We start from the raw sequence: 21,482 nt of genomic DNA on the forward strand, positions 1-21,482 counted from the left end.
GATGCCCAGGGGCCAGCGGGCTGTCGTCCTTCTGCAGCTGTAAGTTCCAATCACCTTGTCCAGGTTGTTCATGACTCCTTTGTTGTGGTTGTAGTCCAGAATGATGGCTGGCTTCCTGTCCTCACAATCACTGATCTCAGCCTTTTTGTGCAGTGTGCTCAGGAGGACCACATTCTTATTCCTCTTTGGGAGGTAAGAAACCAGAGTGGTGGTGGGGGTGAAGGCAAACTTTGATGAGAAGGCCTCTCCCCCTTGTTGTGAGAAGTGCAGTGGGGAGCTCAGGCTTGTTCTTTCTAAATGTAACTGTGCCAACCATGGTGATCTTCCCCTCCAGGAGCTGCTGGCTGAGTTCATAAGAGGTGAAGAAATTGTTACACGTGACATTGTGCCCCCTCAGTCCATCTGTCACATCAAGCACAACCCGCATCCCCTGGTTCTTCTCCGGGCCTCCGCTGGTCGGCATCCCTATGTAGACTTGCATCTTCCAAGCGTAGCTGAATTGTGTATCACAGGCCACCCATATGTTGATGCCATACTTTGCTGGCTTGCTGGGCACATATTACAGGAAAGGACAGCAACCTTTTGACAAAAGAGATTACTATCAGTAATTATTATCAGTGTCACAAAAACATATCAACGATATTACAGCAATATATTATACAATTAACAGTGAAAATCACTTACATTACATATATGAAAATAAAAATGTACCTCTGAATGGAACCAGTTGCTCATCCACTGTTACTTCAGGCCCAGTGTTGTAGAGGTATGACAAACGCTCCACCCACTTCTCCCAGATGGCCGCCAGTTTGTATCTCACATGTCTTGCAGGTCTTGACTCACGGTTATCAAATCGTAGCATTCTTGAGAAAGTGTGAAAGACTTTCAATGGCATCGTGGCACGGAAATCGCCCTTCCACTCTCTGCATCCCAGAGTCTACATGTAGCCTCGTCTCGGGACCTATACACACCTGCTAAGAATAGCAGCCCTATGTAGGCACGCAGGTCAATCTCATCCATCCTTTTCCAATTGTCTCCATATTTACGGAAACCCTCCATATTTTTCATCTCGTGGATGATTTTTTCAATGGCTGGTGTGATGAACATGTAGAATGTTGAGGCGATGTCCTTTACATGGGCAACTTGTGGGCCCTGGGGTCATCCTTATGACATTTTGTGTTGCCATCCTTCCCTGGTATGTCATGTGGTGACAAGGACCTTGTTATTTTGCTGTACTTTGACAAAAATGTATCTTTCAGCTTGGGGGATTTCTTCTTAATCTGAAGATGAGGCATTGTTCTCTGTTCTGTATTCTTCCCCATCTTCTTCTTCAGATACCTCCTCCTCTTCTAAATCATTATTCTCTTGTTCCTCCTGGACACCTGAAGAAAATCTGATCTATGAGCTGTTGGGCCCTGAAATGTGCACTCATGGCTTCAGCAAAGAGAGAACTGGGGGGGGACTGTCATCTGCAGCACCTTTATAGCCTCTGCCTGCATTCCCCATGAGTAAACAGTGCTTTCTTCAAGAAATGTTTATTTTGTCTGAAATTGTTTTGATTTTGTCTGTGAATTTGAGTCATGTGTGGGGTCGTGGAGGGGAGATGCTGCACATGCACAAGGAATTTTTAATCAGTAGCACACATAACCTCAATTTCGCATTGGGTGTGTGTGTGTTTGTGGTTTTTGTGGTGTGTAAAATATTTTAGAACTGCCGGGCCAAAAATTACCCTAAGACAATCTTTGCACCCCGGTGGTGTTTAGCTTTCATGGAAATATGAACAAAGGCAATGTTTCACTTTTTCTCATGTTGGGGTCACTCAAGGAAAATATACAAAATTTAAAGTTGAAAAAATATAATTTGGGAGGTTCTCTCTGCTGTTAAACATAGTGGTGGGTCATTTTTGACCCTTAAGACAGCACAAGGGTTAAATTTGCTTTCAAAGATACTTTCTTTAGAACAGCTAATCAGCTGTACCAGTGATTGTCCGGGAGGTGATATTATCGTCTCCACCTCGTGTTGAGATTCAAAGTTCAAACCATTTTAAATGCGCAGCTGCTGCTTCACACTTTTCTTGCATAATGTGTTTTTTTCTTAAACCATAATTTATTCCTTTTGCTCGAAAGGGGCGGCTCCAGCAGGCTGACATGCTCCCTGACCTCACTTAGGGGCGAAGTCATGGAAAGTCATGAAAAATAATTACCTCTTATAACTTCTCAAATCACATCCCTCTCTTAACAAAAACAATTGAACCATTTTTCATATTACATGCACAACACATCGTATGGAAACTTATTGCAGTGAGTATACTTTCTAAGTTACAGTATTTCCTTTATGCATGTTTTAATGATGTCAAAGAATTACAAACAAAATGACATTAGTGTTCTATAGATCACCTCTAACCATTCCCACATTGTATGTTAGATATATTGTTCCCGAATTTGCTTTTGAACGTGTTAAGAGTTTCAGGGGGGAAAGGTCTATTGAGACAAAGCACATTCCTTTGTTGAATTCGGAGAGCACAGGCTTGGATCTTCTCCATTGATTTACAACAGGACGTGAGTTGTTAATCCCCACTAGTTCTTTCCTTCCTCTTCTACAGGTGAGAGGGGGTCTGATTGAAGTTATTCAATGCTAACCTGATCTGATCTATTTGGATAGCTCATGGTCAGTTATGGCACTAGGATTCAGACAAGCAGGCAGGCAGGCACGCACGCACACACGCACACACACGCTGGAGTAGGGAAAGATGTAGGGCTACAAGACTTGCCACAGGGAGTTTATGTCCTCCACTCACAGTAATTACCTAGACTACTAACGTGTTCACGTTCTTAATGCAGTGGAACATATCACTTTTAAAGGAGTGATATGTAGAAATGCTAAAACTCAAATAGTTTGCCTGACAAAACAAGCAATGTACAGTGCATTCGGACCCCCTGACTTTTTCCACATTTTGTTACATTACAGCCTTATTCTAAAATTGATTAAACTCATTTTTTCCCTCATCAATCTACACAATATCCCAGAATGACAAAGTGAAAAAAGTTTTTTTAGAAATGTTTGCAAATCTATTCAAAATAAAAAACAGAAATACCTTATTTATATAAGAATTCAGATCCTTTGCTATGACACTTGAAATTGAGCAGAGGTGCATCCTTTTTCCATTTATCATCCTTGAGAAGTTTCTACAACTTGATTAGAGTCCACCTGTGGTAAATTCAATTGATTGGACATTATTTGGAAAGGCACACACCTGTCTATATAAGGTCCCACAGTTGACAGAGCATGTCAGAGTAAAAACCAAGCCATGAGGTCGGAGGAATTGTCCGTAGAGATCCAAGACAGGATTGTGTCAAGGCACAGATCTAAATTAATCTTAAATGGAAGCATCAAGACTTTTCCTTGAGCTGGCTGCTCGGCCAAACTGAGCAATCGGGGGAGAAGAGCCTTGGTCAGTGAGGTGACCAAGAACCCAATGGTCACTCTGACTGTGCTCCAGAGTTCCTCTGTGGAGATGGGAGAACATTCCAGAAGGAAAACCCTCTCTGCAGCACTTCAACAAATCAGGCCTTTATGGTAGAGTGGCCAGACGGAATCCACTCCTCAGCAAAATGCACATGACAGCCTGCTTGTAGTTTTCCAAAAGGCACCTAAAGGACTCTCAGACCATGAGAAACAAGATTCTCTGGACTGATGAATCCAAGACTGAATTATTTGGCCTGAATGCCAAGCGTCACGTCTGGAGGAAACCTGGCACCATCCCTACGGTGATAAAAGTCACCTTGTCCGAGAGAGATTGTCCGAGAGCCAAATACATTTAAACTCAGTTTTTCACAATTCCTGACATTTAATCCTAGTAAAAATTCCCTGTCTTAGGTCAGTTAGGATCATCACTTTATTTTAAGAATGTGAAATGTCAGAATAATAGTAGAGAGAATTATTTATTTCAGCTTTTATTTCTTTCATCACATTCCCAGTGGGTCATAAGCTTACGTACATTCAATTAGTATTTGATAGCATTGCCTTTAAATTGTTTAACCTGGGTCAAGCGTTTCGGGTAGAATTCCACAAGAATCCCACAATAAGTTGCGTGAATTTCGGCCCATTCCTCCTGACAGAGAGGATGTACCTGAGTCAGGTTTGTAGGCCTCCTTGCTCGCACACGCTTTTCAGTTCTGCCCACAAATGTTCTATGGGATTGAGGTCAGGGCTTTGTGATGGCCACTCCAATACCTTGACTTTGTTTTCCTTAAGCCATTTTGCCACAACTTTTGAAGTATGCTTGGGGTCATTGTCCATTTGGAAGACCCATTTGTGACTAAGCTTTAACTTCCTGACTGATGTCTTGAGATGTTGCTTCAATATATCCACATAATTTTCCTGCCTCATGATGCCACCTATTTTGTGAAATACATCAGTCTCTCCTGCAACAAAGCACCCCCACAACATGATGCTGCCGCCCCCCATGCTTCACGGTTGAGATGGTTTCCTTCGGCTTGCAAGCCTCCCCCTTTTTCCTCCAAACATAACGATGGTCACTATGGCCAACCAGTTCTATTTTCGTTTCATCAGACCAGAGGACATTTCTCCAAAAAGTACGATCTTTATCCCCATGTGCATTTCAAAACCGTAGTCCGGCTTTTTTATGGCGGTTTTGGAGCAGTGGCTTCTTCCTTGCTGAGTGGCCTTTCAGGTTATGTCGATATAGGACTCGTTTTACTCTGGATATAGATACTTTTGTACCTGCTTCCTCCAGCATCTTCACAATGTCCTTTGCTGTTGTTTTGGGATTGACTTGTACTTTTCGCACCAAAGTACGTTCATCTCTAGGAGACAGAACGCGTCTCCTTCCATTTACATTTACATTTAAGTCATTTAGCAGACGCTCTTATCCAGAGCGACTTACAAATTGGTGCATTCACCTTATGACCTCCAGTGGAACAGTAGTGCATCTAAATCTTTTCAGGGGGAGGGGGGGTGAGAGGGATTACTTTATCCTATCCTAGGTATTCCTTAAAGAGGTGGGGTTTCAGGTGTCTCCGGAAGGTGGTGATTGACTCCGCTGTCCTGGCGTCGTGAGGGAGTTTGTTCCACCATTGGGGGGCCAGAGCAGCGAACAGTTTTGACTGGGCTGAGCGGGAACTGTACTTCCTCAGTGGTACAGTTGAAGTCGGAAGTTCACATACATTCCTGAGCGGTATGACAGCTGGGTGGTCCCATGGTGTTTATACTTGCATACTATTGTTTGTACAGATGAACAGGGTACCTTCAGGCATTTGGAAATTGCTCGCAAGGATGAACCACACTTGTGGAGGGCTACAATTAGTTTTTTTGAGGCCTTGGCTGATTCCTTTTGATTTTCCCATGATGTCAAGCAAAGAGGCACTGAGTTTGAAGGTAGGCCTTGAAATACATCCACAGGTACACCTCCGATTGACTCAAATTATGTCAATTAGCCAATCAGAAGCTTCTAAAGCTGTGACATCATTTTCTGGAATTTTCCAAGCTGTTAAAAGGCACTGTCAACTTAGTGTATGTAAACTTCTGACCCACTGGAATTGTGATACAGTGAATTATACATTAAATAATCTGTCTGAAAAACAATTGTTGGAAAAATTACTTGTGTCATGCACAAAGTAGATGTCCTAACCGACTTGCCAAAACTATAGTTTGTTAACAAGAAATTTGTGGAGTGGTTGAAAAATTAGATTTAATCACTCCAACCAAAATGTATGTGAACTTCCGACTTCAACTGTACATGGTTGTCAAAACATCATGCCAGGGTAAGCGTACACAAAACACAGCTCTTATTTTAAGGGTTTCTAAAATCCCTATGTGAAAAATGAATGGTGGAAAAAAAGATTGGAAACATTATCCTGTTTGACCGCTAGGTATTATGGGTATGGTGACACATCCGCTGTGAGGCTCTATATTTGTACTTAAGCCAAATTAATTTGAATTGTAGTCATATTATAATTTTCTGAAATCTTCATCTGTTCCGGATTGTCACACATATTCCAACTTTTAACATCACTCAAATTAACGGACTCATGATCGGACTAAAGATTCTTCTGAACATTTTTTAAAATCTCCAATACTTTGTTCGGCAAAGTGCATCCAAACACAATTTGCACTACATCTAACACTTTACCAGAATCTACCAGCTACACATTACACAGCAGTAACTCTCCTCTCCTGCAGAGTCCTGTTGCTAGCCTAATGTTTAATCTGGCAGTGTCGCAAATGGCACCCTATTCCCTTTATAGTGCACTACTTGGTCTGCCCTACCCTGGTCAAAAGTCATACAATATAAATTGAATATGGTGCCATTTGGGATGCAACCAGAGGTATGTTCTGATGGCAGCTGTGTCCCTACTTTACCATACTCTACCTCTCTGAACTCACTAAACTCTCCAGCTAGCTACCTAAAAGCTGTTTTAAGCCTCACAACCAACCCCATAGGATTACTGCTGTATCATGCATTCCAATTCAGACACTCACACAGTGCTTGAAGTGGACTGAAATAGATGCTCATTTTGGGTGTCTGTACAAATGTTATTTTGGTGCCAGTGCTCATCATATTTTTAAGCCATTATTCTATAAAAGGTGCCAGTACTCAAGCAGTATAATATTTGAGGTGAAGGTACTCTGTGTGTACCTGCCCAATTCAAGCACTGCGTACAGTACAGCCTCGGAAGTTCCACACACCAATACTACCACACACAGAATGGAGAATTTTCTCTCTTCTCAATCTTCCGCAGCATGGCCAGAGTTGGTTTGAATATGGCTGGCAGAGAGTAACCAAGTTCAGCACTTTTTATCTCCTAACAAACATGTTTCCTTCCTTCTTTGGAGTATAAACTCTTATAATCTCAGGGCCAACATCTGGTGTGCCACCAAATATCATTAAATGTTCTGAACCGTGTAGAAAAAAAGTCATGGCTACTGGAGAGCTGCTGAGGCGACAGACACAAAGAGCACATAGCTGATTCAGCCCCAATCTTACTCTTTCCCCCAGTCTCTCTCCTATCCCTCTCTCCATCTCCATCTCTGCTTCCCACTCCATGTCTGACTTCTTCTATCCTACATTATCCTCCCCCTCTCTCTTCTCTTCCTCCATCTCTCCCTCTCTGTCCGATCTGACAGACACCCACACTCCAATGTGTTCCTGTCCATGCGTGTCATGACTGGAGTTACAGCAAGGTTGTTGTCGTCTAATGCAATGTTCTGTCAGAAAGGTCAAAGTTCAACGAAAAGAGCTTGTGTATTGGTCTGAATAATGATGACAGTCGGGGCCAGCCTTGACAGACCGGATCATGGCAAACATACCAACTACTGTGATACTTTCAGTATTTTCAAAGTTCTATATCTTGAAATCTTGATTGCTGACGTGCAAAACATTTTGGGACTGTATCAACAGTGGCTCTTATGCTATAAAGTATCGGTACTGCAACCCAACCTTCAGATAAGAATGTGCATCTTTTCTCTTGCTTGCAAAAAACGTGCCCTGGGAACGTTTTCATCATGAGGTTGGGTTGCAGTATAGTTAAAAAGCAGATATACATTAACTCACCCACTTTATTGTCTCCTCTCCCACACAATGTCTCGCCAGTCCTTAAATCCAAGCCTGATGTCCTCCATGCAAGCGGGCAGGTCTTTAATAAAAACAGAACAGGAGAGAGAGAGAAAAACAATGTTGAGAGAACGTAAAAAAATAGAAGAACAAATAAATAACAGTTTTGTTTTAAGGCAATTACACTGCTCAAGGAATACGAAAACAAGAGACTTAACTCTCAAACCAGAAATGCTTTGGTCGGAGAGACATTCAATGCTGTAACGTATTCAGCTAAGATGAGTTTCGCTAAAATATCAAACCTGCGCTGTCTCAGTTCTCATCCCAAACACGGTCCTTTGGGAAGCCGTGAGATATAGCATGAAAGAGAGAACATGCACGGAATCCGCCCCCCCCCTCCCCAAAAGGAGAAGATAAGAGCAAGCATTTAACTTTAAGCCTATTTGTGCTCCTTGAAATATATAAGGCTGAGGGGTCCTGCAGTCTCTTTGATGAACTGCTCTCAGTCCCAAATGTCATCAAATCAACAAAAAATCAAATTTCATGTCACATGTCCCGAATACAACAGGTGACCTTACAGTGACATGCTTACTTACAAGCCCTTAACCAACAATGCAGTTTTAAGAAAACACCATAACAACCTTTTATTTTTTATTTATTTCACCTTTATTTAACCAGGTAGGCTAGTTGAGAACAAGTTCTCATTTGCAACTGCGACCTGGCCAAGATAAAGCATAGCAGTGTGAACAGACAACACAGAGTTACACATGGAGTAAACAATTAACAAGTCAATAACACAGTAGAAAAAAAAATGGGCAGTCTATATACAATGTGTGCAAAAGGCATGAGGAGGTAGGCGAATAATACAATTTTGCAGGTTAACACTGGGGTGATAAATGATCAGATGGTCATGTACAGGTAGAGATATTGGTGTGCAAAAGAGCAGAAAAGTAAATAAATAAATTAAAAAAACAGTATGGGAATGAGGTAGGTGAAAATGGGTGGGCTATTTACCAATAGACTATGTACAGCTGCAGCGATCGGTTAGCTGCTCGGATAGCTGATGTTTGAAGTTGGTGAGGGAGATAAAAGTCTCCAACTTCAGCGATTTTTGCAGTTCGTTCCAGTCACAGGCAGCAGAGTACTGGAACGAAAGGCGGCCAAATGAGGTGTTGGCTTTAGGGATGATCAGTGAGATACACCTGCTGGAGCGTGTGCTACGGATGGGTGTTGCCATCGTGACCAGTGAACTGAGATAAGGCGGAGCTTTACCTAGCATGGACTTGTAGATGACCTGGAGCCAGTGGGTCTGGCGACGAATATGTAGCGAGGGCCAGCCGACTAGAGCATACAAGTCGCAGTGGTGGGTGGTATAAGGTGCTTTGGTGACAAAACGGATGGCACTATGATAGACTGCATCCAGTTTGCTGAGTAGAGTGTTGGAAGCCATTTTGTAGATGACATCGCCGAAATCGAGGATCGGTAGGATAGTCAGTTTTACTAGGGTAAGCTTGGCGGCGTGAGTGAAGGAGGCTTTGTTGCGGAATAGAAAGCCGACTCTTGATTTGATTTTCGATTGGAGATGTTTGATGTGAGTTTGGAAGGAGAGTTTGCAGTCTAGCCAGACACCTAGGTACTTATAGATGTCCACATATTCAAGGTCGGAACCATCCAGGGTGGTGATGCTAGTCGGGCATGCGGGTGCAGGCAGCGATCGGTTGAAAAGCATGCATTTGGTTTTACTCGCGTTTAAGAGCAGTTGGAGGCCACGGAAGGAGTGCTGTATGGCATTGAAGCTCGTTTGGAGGTTAGATAGCACAGTGTCCAATGACGGGCCGAAAGTATATAGAATGGTGTCGTCTGCGTAGAGGTGGATCAGGGAATCGCCCGCAGCAAGAGCAACATCATTGATATATACAGAGAAAAGAGTCGGCCCGAGAATTGAACCCTGTGGCACCCCATAGAGACTGCCAGAGGACCGGACAGCATGCCCTCCGATTTGACACACTGAACTCTGTCTGCAAAGTAATTGGTGAACCAGGCAAGGCAGTCATCCGAGAAACCGAGGCTATTGAGTCTGCCGATAAGAATATGGTGATTGACAGAGTCGAAAGCCTTGGCGAGGTCGATGAAGACGGCTGCACAGTACTGTCTTTTATCGATGGCGGTTATGATATCGTTTAGTACCTTGAGCGTGGCTGAGGTGCACCCGTGACCGGCTCGGAAACCAGATTGCACAGCGGAGAAGGTACGGTGGGATTCGAGATGGTCAGTGACCTGTTTGTTGACTTGGCTTTCAAGACCTTAGATAGGCAGGGCAGGATGGATATAGGTCTATAGCAGTTTGGGTCCAGGGTGTCTCCCTTTGAAGAGGGGGATGACTGCGGCAGCTTTCCAATCCTTGGGGATCTCAGACGATATGAAAGAGAGGTTGAACAGGCTGGTAATAGGGGTTGCGACAATGGCGGCAGATAGTTTCAGAAATAGAGGGTCCAGATTGTCAAGCCCAGCTGATTTATACGGGTCTAGGTTTTGCAGCTCTTTCAGAACATCTGCTATCTGGATTTGGGTAAAGGAGAACCTGGAGAGGCTTGGGCGAGGAGCTGCGGGGGCGGAGCTGTTGGCCGAGGTTGGAGTAGCCAGGCGGAAGGCATGGCCAGCCGTTGAGAAGTGCTTATTGAAGCTTTCGATAATCGTGGATTTATCGGTGGAGACCGTGTTACCTAGCCTCAGTGCAGTGGGCAGCTGGGAGGAGGTGCTCTTGTTCTCCATGGACTTCACAGTGTCCCAGAACTTTTTGGAGTTGGAGCTACAGGATGCAAACTTCTGCCTGAAGAAGCTGGCCTTAGCTTTCCTGACTGACTGCGTGTATTGGTTCCTGACTTCCCTGAACAGTTGCATATCACGGGGCTATTCGATGCTATTGCAGTCCGCCACAGGATGTTTTTGTGCTGGTCGAGGGCAGTCAGGTCTGGAGTGAACCAAGGGCTGTATCTGTTCTTGGTTCTGCATTTTTTGAACGGAGCATGCTTATCTAAAATGGTGAGGAAGTTACTTTTAAAGAATGACCAGGCATCCTCAACTGACGGGATGAGGTCAATGTCCTTCCAGGATACCCGGGCCAGGTCGATTAGAAAGGCCTGCTCACAGAAGTGTTTTAGGGAGCGTTTGACAGTGATGAGGGGTGGTCGTTTGACTGCGGCTCCGTGGCGGATACAGGCAATGAGGCAGTGATCGCTGAGATCCTGGTTGAAGACAGCGGAGGTGTATTTGGAGGGCCAGTTGGTCAGGATGACGTCTATGAGGGTGCCCTTGTTTACAGAGTTAGGGTTGTACCTGGTGGGTTCCTTGATGATTTGAGTGAGATTGAGGGCATCTAGCTTACATTGTAGGACTGCCGGGGTGTTAAGCATATCCCAGTTTAGGTCACCTAACAGAACAAACTCTGAAGCTAGATGGGGGGCGATCAATTCACAAATGGTGTCCAGGGCACAGCTGGGAGCTGAGGGTGGCCGGTAGCAGGCGGCAAAAGTGAGAGACTTATTTCTGGAGAGGGTAATTTTCAAAATTAGTAGTTCGAACTGTTTGGGTATGGACCTGGAAAGTATGACATTACTTTGCAGGCTATCTCTGCAGTAGACTGCAACTCCGCCCCTTTGGTAGTTCTATCTTGACGGAAGATGTTATAGTTGGGTATGGAAATCTCTGAATTTTTGGTGGCCTTCCTGAGCCAGGATTCAGACACGGCAAGGACATCAGGGTTAGCAGAGTGTGCTAAAGCAGTGAGTAAAACAAGCTTAGGGAGGAGGCTTCTGATGTTGACATGCATAAAACCAAGGCTTTTTCGATCACAGAAGTCAACAAATGAGGGTACCTGGGGACATGCAGGGCCTGGGTTTACCTCCACATCACCCGCGGAACAGAGAAGGAGTAGTATGAGGGTGCGGCTAAAGGCTATCAAAACTGGTCGCCTAGAGCATTGGGGGCAGAGGATAAGAGGAGCAGGTTTCTGGGCATGGTAGAATATATTCAGGGCATAATGCGCAGACAGGGGTATGGTGGGGTGCGGGTACAGCGGAGGTAAGCCCAGGCACTGGGTGATGATGAGACAGGTTGTATCTCTGGACATGCTGGTTGTAATGGGTGAGGTCACCGCATGTGTGGGAGGTGGGACAAAGGAGGTAACAGGGGTATGCAGAGTGGGTCTAGGGGCTCCATTGTGAACTAAAACAATTATAACTAACCTGAACAACAGTATACAAGGCATATTGACATCTGAGAGAGACATACAGCGAGGCATACAGTAATCACAGGTGTTGAATTTGGAAAGCTAGCTAAAAACAGTAGGCGAGGCTAATCCGCTAGCACAACAAACAGCAGGTAAAATGGCGTTGACTAGGCAACGGGGCCGACAGGTAAGACAAACAAGCAGAAAGGAGTACCGTGATTAATGGACAGTCCAGCGTGCGTCAGCTATGTAGCCAAGAGATCAGTGTCCAGGGGGCAGCGGTGGATGGGCAGGGGGGCTGGGCTGGCGAGTGTTATCCAGGTTTTTTTTTTAAACTAACTATGACTAACTAGCTTGTAGCTGGTTAGCGTCTGGAGGTTCTTGAGTGTGTCATAAAAATAAAAATAAGAGTAAAAGTAATAGCGATTCCGTATCACATTGGGTGAGGCAGGTTTCCGGAAGGTATAAACAAATTAAAAATCAAAAAGAGATAGAAAGTAAATGGGGTCAGAGAGTGATTGGGACGCGGTGGTTCAGACGGTTAGCAGGCCTGTGCTAACAAGCTAACAGTTCGTAGGCCCGAGCTAGACAAGGTAGCAGTTAGCGGACCGGAGCTTGACAAGCTAGCCGTTAGCAGGCCGAATTAGCAAGCAGGGAGATAGCGAGGGCTAGAGAGTTAACCTTTGGGGGACGTCGCGATGGGGTGAGTCTGTTTATTCCTCTTCATGCGGTGAGCTGGAGATACAGCGATTCAGAAAGCTCGCGGGCCTTGGCCAGCAGATGGATCTTTGGCGATGTCGCAGCGGAAAAGCCTGTTGAAACCCCTCGGACGATTATGTCGGCGGACCAGTCGTGATGGATCGGCGGGGCTCCGTGTCGGCAGTAGAGGGTCAGTAGAGGGTCCAGGCCAATTGGCAAATTAGGTATTTTTGGACCTCTTCGGCTAGTCGGGAGATGGGCTTAGCTCGAGGCTAGCTCCAGGCTAACTGGTGCTTGCTCTGGGACAGAGACGTTAGCCAGGAGTAGCCACTCGGATTGCAGCTAGCTATTTACGATGATCCGGTATAAAGGTTCAGAGCTTGCGGTAGGAATCCGGAGATGTGGTAGAGAAAAAGCAGTCTGATATGCTTTGGGTAGATGTCGCGCTGGTGTCCTAGTTAGCGTTGAAGACCGCTAGCAGTGGCTAGCTAGTAGCTAGTTAGCGGCTAGCTTCTGATGAGGGTTCCGATTCTAAAGTATAGAAAAAGCAGATCCGTACCACATTGGGTGATGCGGGTTGCAGGAGAGTATATTCAGCCTGTAGTTGGAAAGTGAGATTAAAATATGTACGAAATATATACAGAAAAAAAAAAACGAGGAAAAACTATATTTACACTATACAGGACGGGACAAGACAAAACACACGTCCGACTGCCACGCTTGCCATGCGGTAGCAGAGAGAACAGTCTATGACTAGGGTGGCTGGAGTCTTTGACAATTTGTAGGGCCTTCCTCTGACACTGAGCAGTTGCCAGTTGGTGTGCTTGGACAATGTTAGTTTGTGGTTGATGTGGACGCCAAGGAACTTGAAGCTCTCAACCTGCTCCACTGCAGCCCCGTCGATGAGAATGGGGGCGTGCTCGGTCCTCCTTTTCCTGTAGTCAACAATCATCTCCTTTGCCTTGATCACATTGAGGGAGAGGTTGATGTCCTTGCACCACACGGTCAGATCTCTGACCTCCTCCCTTCCACTGTTGTGTCATCAGCAAACTTAATGACGGTGTTGGAGTCGTGCCTGGCCGTGCAGTCATGAGTGAACCAGAGGGGACAGAGCAAGCTCCCCTGAGGGGCCCCCGTGTTGAGGATCAGACAACGCTGAGCTGTTGTCGATATAGCATTCTCACATAGCTGTTCCTTTTGTCCAGGTGTGAAAGGGCAGTAATGGAGTGCAATAGAGATTGCATCATCTGTGGATCTGTTGGGGCGGTATGCAAATTGGAGTGGGTCTAGGGTTTCTGGGATAATGGTGCGGATGTGAGCCATGACCAGCCTTTCAAAGCATTTCATGGCTATTGACGTGAGTGCTATAGGTCGCTAGTCATTTAGGCAGGTTACCTTAGTGTTATTGGGCACAGGGACTATGGTGGTCTCCTCTCCCCTTCCATATTTAGTGCACTACGTTTAACCAGGGCTCTGATCAAAAGTAGTTCCCTATAAATCAAATTTAAATCAAATCAAATGTATTTATATAGCCCTTCGTATATCAGCTGATATCTCAAAGTGCTGTACAGAAACCCAGCCTAAAACCCCAAACAGCAAGCAATGCAGGTGTAGAAGCACGGAATAAGGGATATAAAGGGAATAAAGGGAATAGGGTGCCATTTGAGATGCAGACTCAAGAGATGCAGACCCATTTTCTACAGGCTGTGACTTCTTTGGTTTTGAGCAGTAAGCAGACTGCCATTACCTAACTGCCATTCAATAAAAGACACGGCAATAAAATAGTGTACAACATTCCTCATCACTAGGAAAGCATACGCAAAGGGTGTGAGGAACGGCCTTAAAAGTGGGAAATTATCCTTTAATTAAATGTTAGATACAAGGAGAGAAAATGTGGGGGGAGAAGGGGATTGTGACAGGGGTATGGGGAGGGTCTGGCTGTGACAATGCTGGCTATTAGTAGTGCTCCTTGAGTGTGCTTCTCCTCTGCTCTCCTCTCCTCTGCCCTGCCCTCCTCTGCACTCCTCTCCCTGATGTCTGATGCACCATGTCTGGGAGAAGACAATGTGGAAATGACAGACCCACACAATACCCCGAATCACCAGGGAAATAACATCCATGCACTCGAACACTCACCCCCTGATTAAAGTCCACCCGTCACCTGCCGGAACAGTGATGTGTGCATGCATTCGTGTCCGAGTGTACGTTTCAGTTTCATCCAAACCCAGAACAAATGTGACATGCTGATTAAATTGCCAGTGACTTTAAACTGTAATTATATCTCTTTCTATGATCCTGTGGCCCCCCTAGACTCATTTCCCTTCAGTGGCTAAGCACTGAGGTGGCACTGTGTACATCCCAAATGGCACCCTCTTCCCTATATAGTGCACTACCTTTGACGCACATTATAAGGGGATCGGGTGCTTTTTGGGATGCAGACCTTCCATCCAAACAAATCTGCAACCCTCACCCCCCCATACGCATACATTCACACACCTCCTGGAGCCAAATTAATACTTGTCAGTGAGTGTATGGATTTCACATTAGAGTGTGTGAATTAATTACGTGTGCCCTTCAGAGGTCTGCTACACCAGTTTGGGGGCTGACAGCTCCAGACCAAAACTCAAAGCCCTGCATTTACATTACAAATATACTCTTTCTCTACTGTACATGATGACTCAGTGCTGCACTCATTAGTAAGACTCAACAGATGTTGAGCTTCATGTCATAGTTTCCGTCGTTTCAACGGTTTGAGTAAAGTTTGGTTGATTATACACCGTTTTTGTAATTTTAGCAGTGACTTACTGTATTAATCAACAGTATGATACTGTATGAACTGAATTCAGTATATTACCCCTTCCCCAACACATACACATTGTGGCCTGATGGACTGAATGGACTGACAGATTTTTCAGATTCATTTTTGATTGTTTTTGTTTGGATGACCATATGGTTTGCCTAATTTGAATTGATGACTTATTGTTTTAACTGTTTATAAAATTAAAATTAATAAATAAATGATGGATTCAATTGTAACTTTTTTGAACATTCTAAACTATAATGATTTTTGGAAAAAACAAATAAATTGACCTTTAATGGTTGAGTGGCTAGCCTTTTGAGCTGTTTTGCCCTTTAGTTAGTGATGAGGAAACGAAGCTTCCTGAAGCATTGAGCAGTTCCAGCCAATTGTGTCAAAAATAGGTTCATTACTCGAGGCTTTGATCAACACTAGTGGCACCTTCATGACCTGGCCACTGGAAATTGGTATAGAATCAGCTTGATCCCCTCTGTCGAGGATGCTTGGATCTTATTTTTTATATTTTCAGTGGTATTATTAACAAACATGACCACATAAAGACTGGTTCAGCCACTGGTTCGACTGTGATCTGGTAGAGTTACTCCACCATTCGGCGAAAGGCTATGCACACAATTACACAATTACGTTCAGGCAAATGAGGGTATCCGGAAGGAGCAGTTCTCTTTCTGTGGGTCTAACCCCAAGACGTTCTGGACAGCGGTGAAAGACCTGGAGAATAAACCCTCCTCCTCACAGCTGCCCATGTCCATTAATGTTGATGATGTGGTTATTACTGACAAGGAGCGCATGGCTGAGCTCTTTAATCATCACTTCATTAAGTCAGGATTCCTATTTGACTAAGCCATGCCTCCTTGCCCGTCTAACACTTCCTTATCTCCCAGCCATCCTAATGCGACTAGCCCTGATACCCTGACTACACCGCTCGGGTCGCGTACGTAATTTAGGAATATATGTTATTTAATTATTGCACCCACACTGCTCACGTGCGCCAACGAGTGTCTGCGTTGACAAGGGCTAAAATAGAAGTCATTCTTATTTCTGACACAGATCGCACTGCAAGTCCTGCCTCTCCCATCTCCTCATTGGTTATATCCACGTGGGTGATTGAAAGACAAACTGTTTTGCCGGTTGTCGTGGTAATACTATGAAAGTGTAGATGCCAATCACCATATAAGTTCAAAGATGAAAAATCCTGGGAGGAGAGATGACTAGAAACGATTTGTTTGACTGTTTTATGTGTGGATTAATTGTCGGAGTAGAGGACCTTGTGCATTTCAGATAAAATAACAACTCAATGTTTATATCGAAGGACAAATTAGCTAGCAACAGCAAGTTAGCTAAATAGGACAAATTAGCTAGCAAATTCTTTCTTCTTTAAGGTTGCTGCCCCTATCATCACAGAGCCGATCACTGGCCTTTTTAACCTGTTTCCCCTCTCTGGGGAGGTTCCTATTGCTTAGAAGGCAGCCACAGTGTGCCCTTAAATTTAAAGGGGAGATCAAGCTGATCCTAACTGTTATAGCCAAATGTATATCTTGCCCTGTTTATCGAAAGTGTTGGGAAAACATAGTCAATAATCAACTGACTGGCTTTTTTGATGTCTATAGTATTCTCTCTGGTATGCAATCTGATTTCGGCTCATTTCGGACACACCTTATGGATGTGTCCCTACAACCTTAAAGGTCCTAAATGTCATCATTGCCCTTGATTCTAAGCAATGTTGTGCTGGTATTTTATTGACTTGGCCGAAGCTTTTGATACGGTAGACTATTCTATTCTTGTGGGTCGGATAAGGAGTATTGGTGTCTCCAAGGGGCGTTTGGCCTGGTTTGCTAACTACCCCTCTCAAAAAGTGCAGTGTATGAAGTACGAACATCTGCTTTCTCAGCCACTGCCTGTCACCAAGCGAGTACCCCAAGGCTCAATCCTAGGCCCCACGCTCTTTTCAATTTACATCAACAACATAGCACAGGTACAGTGCCTTGCGAAAGTATTCGGCCCCCTTGAACTTTGCGACCTTTTGCCACATTTCAGGCTTCAAACATAAAGATATAAAACTGTATTTTTTTGTGAAGATTCAACAACAAGTGGGACACAATCATGAAGTGGAACGACATTTATTGGATATTTCAAACTTTTTAACAAATCAAAAACTGAAAAATTGGGCGTGCAAAATTATTCAGCCCCCTTAAGTTAATACTTTGTAGCGCCACCTTTTGCTGCGATTACAGCTGTAAGTCGCTTGGGGTATGTCTCTATCAGTTTTGCACATCGAGAGACTGACATTTTTTCCCATTCCTCCTTGCAAAACAGCTCGAGCTCAGTGAGGTTGGATGGAGAGCATTTGTGAACAGCAGTTTTCAGTTCTTTCCACAGATTCTCGATTGGATTCAGGTCTGGACTTTGACTTGGCCATTCTAACACCTGGATATGTTTATTTTTTTAGATTTTGCTTTATGTTTTGGATCATTGTCTTGTTGGAAGACAAATCTCCGTCCCAGTCTCAGGTCTTTTGCAGACTCCATCAGGTTTTCTTCCAGAATGGTCCTGTATTTGGCTCCATCCATCTTCCCATCAATTTTAACCATCTTCCCTGTCCCTGCTGAAGAAGAGCAGGCCTAAACCATGATGCTGCCACCACCATGTTTGACAGTGGGGATGTTGTGTTCAGGGTGATGAGCTGTGTTGCTTTTACGCCAAACATAACGTTTTGCATTGTTGCCAAAAAGTTCAATTGTGGTTTCATCTGACCAGAGCACCTTCTTCCACATGTTTGGTGTGTCTCCCAGGTGGCTTGTGGCAAACTTTAAACAACACTTTTTATGGATATCTTTAAGAAATGGCTTTCTTCTTGCCACTCTTCCATAAAGGCCAGATTTGTGCAATATACGACTGATTGTTGTCCTATGGACAGAGTCTCCCACCTCAGGTGTAGATCTCTGCAGTTCATCCAGAGTGATCATGGGCCTCTTGGCTGCATCTCTGATCAGTCTTCTCCTTGTATGAGCTGAAAGTTTAGAGGGACGGCCAGGTCTTGGTAGATTTGCAGTGGTCTGATACTCCTTCCATTTCAATAGTATCGCTTGCACAGTGCTCCTTGGGATGTTTAAAGCTTGGGAAATCTTTTTGTATCCAAATCCGGCTTTAAACTTCTTCACAACAGTATCTCGGACCTGCCTGGTGTGTTCCTTGTTCTTCATGATGCTCTCTGCGCTTTTAACGGACCTCTGAGACTATCACAGTGCAGGTGCATTTATACGGAGACTTGATTACACACAGGTGGATTGTATTTATCATCATTAGTCATTTAGGTCAACATTGGATCATTCAGAGATCCTCACTGAACTTCTGGAGAGAGTTTGCTGCACTGAAAGTAAAGGGGCTGAATAATTTTGCACGCCCACTTTTTCAGTTTTTGATTTGTTAAAAAAGTTTGAAATATCCAATAAATGTCGTTCCACTTCATGATTGTGTCCCACTTGTTGTTGAATCTTCACAACAAAATACAGTTTTATATCTTTATGTTTGAAGCCTGAAATGTGGCAAAAGGTCGCAAAGTTCAAGGGGGCCGAATACTTTTGCAAGGCACTGTAGTAGGAAACTCTCTCACCCATTTATATGCAGATGATACAGTCTTCTACTTAGCTGGCCCCTCCCCAGGTTTTGTGTTAAACACTCTACAACAAAGCTTTCTTAGTGTCCATCAAGCTTTCTCTACCCACATCGAAATGGTACAGTACAATTCTTTATATGATTAAACCACTGATTTGGCGTTGTTGACTCTTCTCATCTGCAGTTAAAATAGACGTACAGGACTGGTGCACTGGATTCTTAATGTCATCCTATTTTAATCACCAAAGATTTATACAAATCTGGAATTATTTTAATCACCAGATATTTGGATATATTTAGAATGAGATTTTTGTTTTGGCATTTTCTCCATGTAGAGTTATGCAGTATTTGTCTCTGTTTGACAGTGTAATATTAGTTCATCATAGTACTAATTTTGTCCCATCACCCTGTGAGTTTTGCTAATAAGTTTATGAGTTTTGCCAATGGTTGACATCAGTTTCACTGATGGGATAAGGCCTTATAGAAAATGCCCCCCTTGGTGAGGGGGTCTGTAAGGACAGACAGTGAGTTTCCAAAGTAGTGCAATGTCAGTCTAATCTGCATCCCAAATTACAGCCTATACCATATTTAGTGCACCATAGCCCTGGTCAAAAGTAGTGGACTAAATAGGGAATAGGGTGCCATTTGGGACTCTAAAATGAACTCTAAAATGAACTTACTGAGTCATCATAGAAGAGGGTCTGTCTGTGGAGAAGCTTGTTGGGACGGCCAGAGGCTGAATCTAAATCCCCCTTTTCTGTCAATAATTCTCTGCTTTTTCACAGCCTTGCTAATCCTCTTTCTGACTCGCCTCTTTTCATCACCACAACAGCTGCCTCAAACAATCAGGCAAAAGCGGTCATGCCATGTGTGTGTGTGTGCGTATCATACTATCTTCATATCGCAACATTTTGATCTATACTGAACAAAAATGAAAATGTTAACATGTAAAGTGTTGGTTCCATGTTTCATGAGCTGAAATAAGATCCCAAATAACATTTCCCGTATGCACAAAAAGCTTATTTCTCTTAAATGTGTTTACATCCTTGTTAATGAGCATTTATCCTTTGCCAAGATAACCCATCTACCTGACAGGTGTGGCATATCAAGAAGCTGATTAAACAGCATGATCAATACACAGGTGCACTTGTGCTGGGACATGTAAATTTCTTTCACACCACAATGCCACAGATGTCTCAAGTTTTGAAGGAGCGTGCAATTGGCATGCTGACTACATGAATGTCAACCACTGCCGCCTCCAACATCATTTTAGAGAATTTGGCAGTACGTCCAACCAGCCTCACAGCCGCATACCACTTGAAACCGCACCAGCCCAGGATCTCCACATCCTTTACCTGCGGGATCGTCTGAGATCAGTCACCCGGACATCTGATGAAACTGAGGAGTATTTATGTCCGTATTAAAGCCTTTTGGGGGAAAAACGAATTCGTAGCAAATTGACTTACAGTACTCCAGCATAGACCATAACATTAACGCCATCGAAAGTCAAGATATCCCATAGTATGGGAACATAATAAAATGCACTGTAAACAAATCCTGAAGTTTGAATAATGGAGCTGAGCCCATAGCTGTACAGTGTGGAGATTATGCATGGAGCTCGCCAGCCAGAAAAGAAGGGAGGCAGGCTTAGGCCTGGTTGTGCTGACTCAGTGTTGGTGTAGTATAGCTGGGGCTTGGGTGGTTAATGCAGCTGGGGGCAAAGGTCTGATCCAGGTCCCATCGGTAGCCATCAGGACTTCAAAGAGTCCAAATGGCCATCTCCACTCGGCTCAGACTCACTGGGTAGCCCAGAAGTCCCAGCTCACAGGTCATCTTTTATGAATCGCGCTTGCATTGATTGTGCCTGAATAGATTCATGAATACAGCCCTAATTCCGTATCACACCGAAACATATGGTTATTTTTTCAAAGGCAGTGATTTCCCGACTTTTATGTAAAAGCGTTTTTTCTCTCTCTCTCCTTCGCTCCCCTATCATTCTCTCCTCTCTCTTTTCTCGCCTTCAATCTCTCACTCTCATTTGGCATAGAGGGCCACACTCATTTTCCCTTCAGATAGATTTCTTTTTTTTTTTTGCATAGTGATGAATTATTCAAAGTCCTGCCCATGTGAGCAGTGCAATCAACTTACAGGAAGGAGCAGTACACGGAGAGTGACTTCCTGAAACTTAAGTCTCAAAAGATATTTGTCTGCCACCTACAATTTATTTCGGATTAGATACCATAGTGCAACACAGTGTAATTGGCTAGGCCTATCGAATGCCTCAATAGAACTACACTACAAAAGGTGAATGGTGCGCATTTACTATGTTTACATATTCACTTGCAAATGTGCTATTGGTTTTTTCCATTCATGTATTTCCCAGTTTGTTTATTAATTTATGAATACACATGTTCATCCTTTTAATGATTGCCTCTCACTAGTCTCTATTTCCGTCCTTGTCTTTAAGTGTTGTGCGTGTTAGGCACCCCTGCAGAGCGTGAAACTCAGATCCTCCCCTACAGTTGCGCCGCTGACGCTGAGTGACAGAAGAG

The 21,482-nt window shown here is 44.0% G+C and overlaps 1 protein-coding gene across 5 annotated transcripts in view; it reads right to left on the minus strand.

Moving 5' to 3' along the window:
* dlgap1b (discs, large (Drosophila) homolog-associated protein 1b) overlaps window positions 1–21,482 on the minus strand; it is a 231,801-nt gene that overhangs the window by 174,753 nt on the left and 35,566 nt on the right. For 4 of the 5 annotated variants that reach the window (XR_003863768.2, XM_029661525.2, XM_029661523.2 and 1 more), the window contains exon 2: window positions 7,574–7,655. The gene's annotated coding sequence lies outside the window, so the exon portion shown is untranslated. The remainder of the gene's footprint in view (window positions 1–7,573; window positions 7,656–21,482) is intronic. The other variant, XM_065019543.1, reaches the window with a different exon arrangement.

This window comes from Oncorhynchus nerka, linkage group LG6 (assembly GCF_034236695.1).
Source record: "Oncorhynchus nerka isolate Pitt River linkage group LG6, Oner_Uvic_2.0, whole genome shotgun sequence".
NCBI classification, from domain to species: Eukaryota; Metazoa; Chordata; class Actinopteri; order Salmoniformes; family Salmonidae; genus Oncorhynchus; species Oncorhynchus nerka.